Source organism: Dipodomys merriami, unplaced genomic scaffold, assembly GCF_024711535.1.
Source record: "Dipodomys merriami isolate MVZ:Mamm:240054 unplaced genomic scaffold, mDipMer1.0.p SCAF_40, whole genome shotgun sequence".
Taxonomy (NCBI): domain Eukaryota; kingdom Metazoa; phylum Chordata; class Mammalia; order Rodentia; family Heteromyidae; genus Dipodomys; species Dipodomys merriami.
In genome coordinates, this window is record NW_027205604.1 from 7,705,862 (window position 1) to 7,714,403 (window position 8,542).

Here is an 8,542-nt window from a genome sequence, read left to right on the forward strand (position 1 = left end):
TTAAGATTCAAATAACTTTGGTCAATTCTATCAGTTATCAAAGATACAATAGCAATTCTACATAAAACCTTAAAAAGGGGGGTTGGGGAATGTAGTTGTGGAGATGAGAGGGAAGGGATGGTAGGGGAAAAACAAAGAAGGAGGCAACAATCCTTGATAAGTACTCATTAACTTGCTCATATGATTGTAACCCCTCTGTACAGTATTTTCACAATAAAAAAAACTTATTTTTAAAAAACACCTTAAAAAAACTGAAGCTGGGGGCTCGGAAGGTGGCTCAGTGGTAGAACGCTTGCCTTGCATGCATGAGGCCCTGGGTTCAATTCCTCAGCACCACATTAACAAAAAGAAAGTGGCACTGTGGCTCAAGTGGTAGAGCGCTAGCCTTGAGCTGAAGAGCTGAGGGACAGCGCCCAGGCCCAGAGTTCAGGCCCCACAACTGGACCCCAAAAAAAAAAAAACCTGAAGGTATATTTCCAAACACAGTATATGAAGCTGAAAACAAAACTAGACAATTTGAAGAAAATTATGCATCAATATCTCTTGTGAACATATAGCTGCAAAAACTATAAACCAATTTTATCAAACTGAATCCAACCAATGTTTTTAAAGAAATACATGCTCCATAAGTGTTTGATTAAATTATCTCCAATTAGGTAATGTTAGGGAAATGATATGTATTCAAATGTTTTTTTTTCTTTCATGCGATTGTTTCTAACATATTTTATAAGATTATTTCTTTGTTGCTATGTATGTCCCTCCCCCACAGTATTACCCCTGCTTTCACTGTATTTGATGTCAGTATAATTTATGGAGGGGAAGGGGAAAAACAAATCGTTTAAATAGGGATTCAGGTGGACCCATTGCAACAATGAGATGTACAAGTTGTTATGTCAAAAACGAACTTTACAACTTTGGTGGGGGGGAGGGGGGAAAGGGGGCGGGGAGGGGAAACAAAGGAGGCTACAATGCTTGATAAGAAATATACTCATTATCTTGCCCATGTAATTGTAACCCCTCTGTACAGTATTTTCACAATAAATAAATAAATAAATCATCTCCAATTATCTATCCTATCCAGTAACTTGCTCATTTCATGAAATTTGTTTCATTAATTGACCAAGTGAGGCTTATCCACTGAAATTTGGGGTTTGTTAAACATTTGGAAACTTAAATGTAATTCACTATATTAATATAAAAAATACAAGTCAAATACAAAAATAAGTTTATAAACATATGAAGAAAATCATGACAAAATTCAAAATCTACTTCTGTTTTTGTTTGTTTGTTTGTTTATCGTCATGGGGCCTGAACTCTGGGCCTGGGTGCTGTTCCTGAGCTCTTCAGCTCAAGGCTAGCACTCTACCAACTTGAGCCACAGGGCCACTTCCAGTTTTTTCTGCTTGTGTGGTGCTAAGGAATTGAACTCAGGGCCTCATGCATGCGAGGCAAGCACTCTACCACTGAGCCACCTTCCCAGCCCCTCTACTTCTGATTTTTTGAAATTCAATAAACTAAAAATCCAAAAGTATATATATATATGAGACATAGTAATAATATTTCATCATGAAACACTGATTGCTTTTCCCCCTAAGGCTAGAAATAAGACAGAAATGCCATTCTCACCATTTCTATTCAATATTGAAGTAGAGGTTGTAGTCAATACAATCAGAGAGAAAGGGAGGGGAGGGGAGGGAAGGAGGAAGGGAGGGAGGCCAATCCTGGTGATTCACACCTGTAATCCTGGCTACTCAGGAGGCTAAGATCTGAACCACCAAAAAAGGTGGAAGTAGAGCTGTGATACAAGTGGTAGAACACCAGCCTTCAGCAAAAGTATGCAGGAACTGCACCCAGGCCCTGAGTTTAAGTCTCAGAACAAGAGGAAGGAAGGAAGGAAGGCAGGGAGGGAAGGAGGGAAGGAGGGAGGAGGGGAAGGAAGGAAGGAAGGAAGGAATGAAGGAAGGCAGGGAGGGAAGGAGGAAGGAAGGAAGGAAAGAAAGAAAGAAAGAAAGAAAGAAAGAAAGAAAGAAAGAAAGAAAAGAAGGAAAGAAGGAAAGAAAGGAAGGAAGAAAAGACAGACAGACAGAAAGAAAGGAGGGAGGGAGGGAGAAAAGATGGAAGGAATGAAGGGAGAGAGGAAGGAAAGAGGAGAGGAAGGAAGGAAGGAAGGCAGGAGAGAGGGAAAGAAAGGAAAGGGAAGGGAAGGAAGGGAAGGAAAAGGAAGGGAAAGGAAGGGAAAAGAGAAAGGAAGAGCTGGTGGCTCACACCCTAGCTACTCAGGAGACTGAGATCTGAGAATAGCAGTTCGAAGCCAGCCTGGGCAGAAAAGTCTGTGAGATTCTTATCCCCAGTTAACCAACCAGAAAAGTGGCACGGTGGCTCAAGTGGTAAAGCACTAGCCTGGAACATAAGAGGGGCTCAGGGTCAGAGGCCAGGCCCTGAATTCAAGCCCCATGACCAGCAAAATAATAATAATAATAATAATAATAAAAGAAGTAAATTAAAAATAAATAAAAAGAATCCTCATTGGCAAATCTGTTTCTCACAGTAGTTCATGCTGGCAATTCTGAAAATACTTTACAAATATTTTAAACAATTTTAAATAGAAATGCTGTGTCTCAATGTCAGAAGACAGAATGAACTTTGTACTGCTGGATTGGCTAAGAGATAGAAGTAGGAAGTGATGTTTATTTTAATACAGATTAAGTGATGTAAATAGATGTGTGTGCAAGAAAGAACTCAATAGGACTGAGTTGCTCAAATACTGCACATTCCCAAAGGGCCTGTTTTCATGACCAAGATTGATTTGCTCCTAGGAACTAAGCTCTTGGAATGTTCTGATAAGAATATTTTCCATACTTGGAAACTTGAAGTCTTATAGTTTGTTTAAATAATTGTACAAACAATGTGATTTGTGCTTAGCACTCTCCTACGGGATATGGAGCTTCAGAAGCTACATATGTGATCAACTCCCAGTAAAATGTCTATACTCCCAAGCACAGGCATCCTTCTTTCAGCACTTTGCACATACAGTAGTCACAGGTTATTGCTGGAACAATCAAGTGCATACAGTGGAACTCTACCCAGACAAGACTCTTAGAAGTTTTCCCTGAAATTCTTCCTGACTTCATCTTAATGTGCTTTTTCCCTTTACTTGTTTTATTTTCTAATGTTTGTAATAATAAACCATTAGTGAGTTCTAAGTTTTGTGCACTCCTCTAGGAAAACACTGAATCTGAAGGTCGTCTTGGGAACCCCAAGATATTCACGGTCCTTACACATTGGTTAGTATCTAGACCTTTATTTCCTAACCACTGCCTGTAGAGAGCCTAAGTATAGTGAGCATGAGTAGCAGCAACATCTTTGTAAATAAAGTAGCATTGAATTTGTAAATAAGAACTGCTTGCTTCTAGGATTAAGTGGGAAAGATTCAAATAACTATAAATTTTGCAGTTTTGAAATGTAACTGTGAAACTTGAGTGAATTTCTTTTTCCTTCTTCACAATTTCACGGATGGAAGATTTGTTCTTACCACAGATTGTAGTAAACGCAGCACACATTTTTTTCTTTCCTTATAAATCAAGCTTTTCATCTAAAGGAAGCATTTTACAGCTTCTTTTGATGTACCCAAATTGCCAGCATCACAGTTCCTGCACCACCAGACCATGATGAAATAAAATAGATTACTGGAACACATGCACTATAATACAACAACAGTTGATCTGATAACAAAGATGGCTACTGACTAAAAGATGGATAGTGTGAATGGCAAACGGAAACCCTGGACAAAAAGATGATTCATGTCCTGATGGGACAGAACAGGATAGCACGGTATTTTATCATACTACTCAGAACAGCATGTAAATTAGGACTTATGAATTATTTATTTCTGGGATTTTCCATTTAGCATTTTTAACCCTCGTAGACTGCAGGTAATAACTAAAAATGCAGAAAATAAAACTGTGGGGATGGAGAAGAACAGCTTAATAAAAATATGGAAATTATTGTGTAAAAGCCGTACAAAAAATTACAAAGCAAAATCAATAAAATTCAACCAGACTTAATTTGCTGGCATGGGTATATGCATGCCAATGTGTTGCACTGTAGTTTGGATCTTCAATGTCCCCAAAGGCCCAAGTGTTAAAGTCTTGCATTCCAGGGTAGCACTATTGGGAGGTGACCATCCCTAAGAGAAGCGAGTGGGGATCTTTAGACATTGAGAGAGGGTGCTCCCTTAAAGAGGATTATGGTTCCTCTCTCTTTATTCAGGAGGCTAAGAACTGAGGATCATGGTTCAAAGCCAGCCCTGGCAGAAAAGTCTGTGAGACTCTAATCTCCAATTAACCACTAGAAAACCAGAAATGGTGCTGTGGCTCAAGCAGTAGAGAGCTCGCCTTGAGCTGAAGAGAGCAGGGATAGCACCCAAGCCCAGAGTTCAGGCCCACCACTGACAAAAATATATATATATATAGACATCTCTCCACAGGAATTTCAAACTCAGTGTCTACAAAAGTGATCTTAAGTTTCCTTGGAAACTTGCTTCTTGCATATTTTTCCTCAGTGAATGATACCAACATTTACTCAGTTTTTGTGTCATAAACCAGTGAGTCTTAATTTGTCTCTTTCTTCATGGTGTCTATGCTTCCCTTATTTTAATCTCCAACTATAACATTATTTCTGGTTTCCCCCATTGCTTGATTTTCACAATCTCTTCAGTAACCACTTTGTTCATAAAAAAAAATGGTTGCCTTTATAATTGTCCCTTTTTCCAATAGTTCCTCCTTAGGTTTCTATAGCACAACTAAATAGTTTTGTTATTTCAATGTTTATTGCCTTGAGATCAAATTCAGATTCATCCATTTCTCTTTACTGAGACACCAATCACACCTTTAAGATGTTTGTAGTAAGATGCTATCACAGATTCATCAATGATAGGCCTTTTGTACCTCCATTCCCTCCAGTTAAATTGTCTTTCTCAAATGCTTTCTCACTGCTAATCTTTCCAATGTAGTCTCTTTATATTCTTCTAATCTGTGATGTTCAATATGATAGCCATTTGCCATCTATACTTATTGCCCACTTGAAATACACTTATATGAACTGAGATGTACTGATAAATATAAAATACACAATAAATTTTACAGGCTTTGTAAAAGGAAAAAAACAATGGAAAGTAGCTTAGTAATGACTGTATATTAGTTACAGGTGAAATACTATTTTGGACATTTATTGGGCCAAATACTGACATTAATTTCAGCTTTTTTTAAATGTTTAATGTAGCCATAAAAAAACTTAAAATTATATATGATTGGCTTATATTTTAATTGGACAGCATTTAGACTAGACATATCCCTTTTCCATGTCCTACAAATTATTTACCACCTTTTGCCTTTTAACGATCTCTTGTACTGGTTTGCAAGCAGCTAATAAACAAAGGACTGTATTGATCTAAATGGTAATTCCAGAAGTAAGGGTATTAAAATTAAAAAGTCAATCTTCCAGTATTTTTAAATTCCGTACTTGGATATTTAAATACATTAAACTTTTAACTCCAAATCAGTACTTTCTAGGTTATTTATGAACATGAATCATGCACATTTTCTAGCTAAGATCAAACACAGAAGAATCAACTGTCAAACTATAACCAAGTTTTCAGTTTACTTACTACCATGGTTAGGGTTTTTTGTTATTTTTTTAATCTTAAAACAGCCCTGAAACATGTTGAAGAGCTGTATAGTGTTTATAAGTACAAGAAATCAATGGGGCTGGGAAGGTGGCTCAGTGGTAGAGTGCTTGCCTTGCATGAGTAAGACCCTGGTTCAATTCCTCAGCACCACATAAGCAGAAAGAGCCGGAAGTGGCACTGTCGCTCAAGTGGTAGAGCACTAGTCTTGAGCTGAAGAGCTGAGGGACAGTGCCCAGGCCCAGAGTTCAGTCCCCATGACCAACAACAACAACAAAAAAATCTATGGCATGCCTTACAGAATATATTCATGTAGACAAGCTGCCTTCAGACGTGAAACAGAAATTAGCTATGAATTTAATGTTAATGAATCAGCAATATATATTAAGAAAGGGCTCTTTAAACAGAAAACATACCAAAATCTTCCATTGACCACTCAGTGACAATGTTGTCATCAGATGCTGACCAACTCATGACAGGATTGTCATCAGAGGTGTTTCCTCTAAAACCAATCATTCAAGTACGGTTAATTCAGTATTTCAGTGACTTTGGGAGAATATACTATATTCATTGAATTAAGGAAAACCACACACTTGATTCCAAATCCAAACCTTATGCAATATATGATGGTAGCCAGAACAGTGATTTTAGAGGCAAACGTCATACATTTCAATCCTGTGACTAAGTTGCTGCATTACTTTATGCAAATTACTTAACTTTTCTTTGCCTACTTACATTACTCAAGATGCAGATAAAATAGTAGCTGTTGATGGTTGTCAAATGTGGAATGGAACCAACAGGACTGACCTCAAAAAGGCATAAAAAAACATACTATATTTTGATTATAGTGGTAATTTTATAACTGCTTATGTTTTTTCAAAACTCAGACTTGAAATTAAATTATAAATTATAATTTAAACCTGAAATTAAACAAAAAGAGATTAAACAATGTTGAGGCTGAGGATGTAGATTAGTGGCAGAGTGCTTGCCTAGCACACATAAGGCCCCTGGGTTCAATTCCTCAGTACCACATACACAGAAAAAGACAAAAGTGGCGCCATGGCTCACCAAAAAAAAGCAGCTCAGGGACAGTGCCCAGGCCCTGAGTTCAAGCCCTAGAACAACAACAAAAAAAGATTAAACATAAGTGAGGCAAGCTAAGCTCAGATAGACCAATGGCGCATGTTTTCTCTAGATCTAAAATACACCAGGGCATGGTAAATTATACAAGACTTCAGGCATTCACACACTGCAAGACCAAAACAAAATACTCTTAGGGGAGGAACTCAAAAGGATACAATGCCTGTATGTCTCCGATCATATAAAATAATATTTATCAAAATCAATTCCAGGAAATGGAAAAAGATTAAACAACGTAAATGAAACGTTTAGCACACAAGCAACCCATATAATAACTTTTAAAATAAAATTAAGAAGCATTTTAAGGAATAACACAGGAAAAGTATAGGCAGTGTAGGGAAAAGCACAATGGCCTCCTGAACCAGAGTTCTAATCTAGCCCTTTTCAAATTAACACGAAGCTAGGATTCGCCTATTGAAGTCAATTGCTAATTGTGTTGTCTCAACAATGCATGTGAAGGGCTGGGAAGGTGGCTCAGTGGTAGAGCACTTACCTTGCATACCTGAGGCCCTGGGTTCTATTCCTCAGCACCACATAAGCAAAAAGAAAAAAGCCAGAAGTGGCGCTGTGGCTCAAGTGGTAGAGTGCTAGCCTTGAACTGAAGAGCTGAGGGACAGTGCCCAGGCCCAGAGTTCAGGCCCACAACTGGACCCTCCCCCCCCAAAAAAAAAAACAATGCATGTGAAATACATTCAACCTGTGGTCCTATATAAACGTAGAAAACGGGTTACTTACGGGGCAGTAATACCAAATCACAGGACCACGTGAATGGTAACGTGGAGTCATTTCCTAGGTCACCTTCCCAAAGTAGAACTGTAAAAATGGGGAGCACATCTTTTAGAAAACCGTTGTCTTTAATGTTTCCCAAGTCTATGCACTCTAGATCGATTATGAAGACAAGGCAATGGCTATAATATGGCATGAACATCCCCCCAAATCAGTGCCAAGGCAATGGCTGTTAATATGGTATAAACCCCCCCAAAAAAACTCTAGGGGACACCAATGAGAAATGAAGGGCTGAATAAAACATCTTTGGGTAAGAGAGTGGATTAGTTCAGAAGAATACATGAGGGAGAGGGGTAATGCTGATGGGGGGGGACACCGCCAACCCCAAGGGCACGGCTGACCTGGGGGGGGGGGCGACTCTAGGGGCAGTTCTAGACCCAAGGGGGAGGCGCCGACTCCAGGGGGAAGACTGCCGACTCCAGCCCCGACTGGGGGGGGGGGAGCCGATTCGGGGGGAGGGGGCTCTGCCCGGGGGTGTCGAGTCCCTGTGCCGTGAGGTACTTCACCTGTGCCTGTCTGCCACGAACAAACATTGTTCCGACCCACGGGCAACAGCAAGCGGTGCCTGAAGCTCGAACCCCAAGTTCCCTCCACAGCCACACGGGGACACTCGGGGGAGTCCGAAAACCTTCACATGACAACCAGCACACACTGGGGGACAGAAGCCGCTTCTCGCGTGTTTCGGTTCCAGAGAACAAGGAATGTTCTAGAACTAAAGTTAGAGCGAGCACCCTGCTTCGCAGGCAACCGTTCCCTCAAGCAAACCGGCTCCGAGAGCGCGTTCCACGCCGGAAGTGCCCAAATCCGCAGCACGTGGGGTTACCAGGGCGCTCTTCACGTGACTGGGCGGGACCTCGGGCAAGCTAGTAACCAATGGCAGCCCAGAAGGGCGGTGCCTATGACGCTCCAGGGCCTATCCCGGAAGTGGGGCTG

General features: G+C 40.1%; 1 long non-coding RNA gene across 1 annotated transcript in view; it reads right to left on the minus strand.

The window, feature by feature from the left end:
• The window catches only part of LOC138806486 (uncharacterized), a 49,037-nt gene extending 40,788 nt beyond the window's left edge, over nucleotides 1-8,249 (minus strand). Inside the window, exons 1-2 of the long non-coding RNA XR_011365899.1 lie at nucleotides 8,116-8,249; nucleotides 7,559-7,636 (exon numbers count right to left, since the gene is read on the minus strand). This is a non-coding gene — a long non-coding RNA (uncharacterized lncRNA). The remainder of the gene's footprint in view (nucleotides 1-7,558; nucleotides 7,637-8,115) is intronic.
• Between the last annotated feature and the right edge of the window lie 293 nt (nucleotides 8,250-8,542).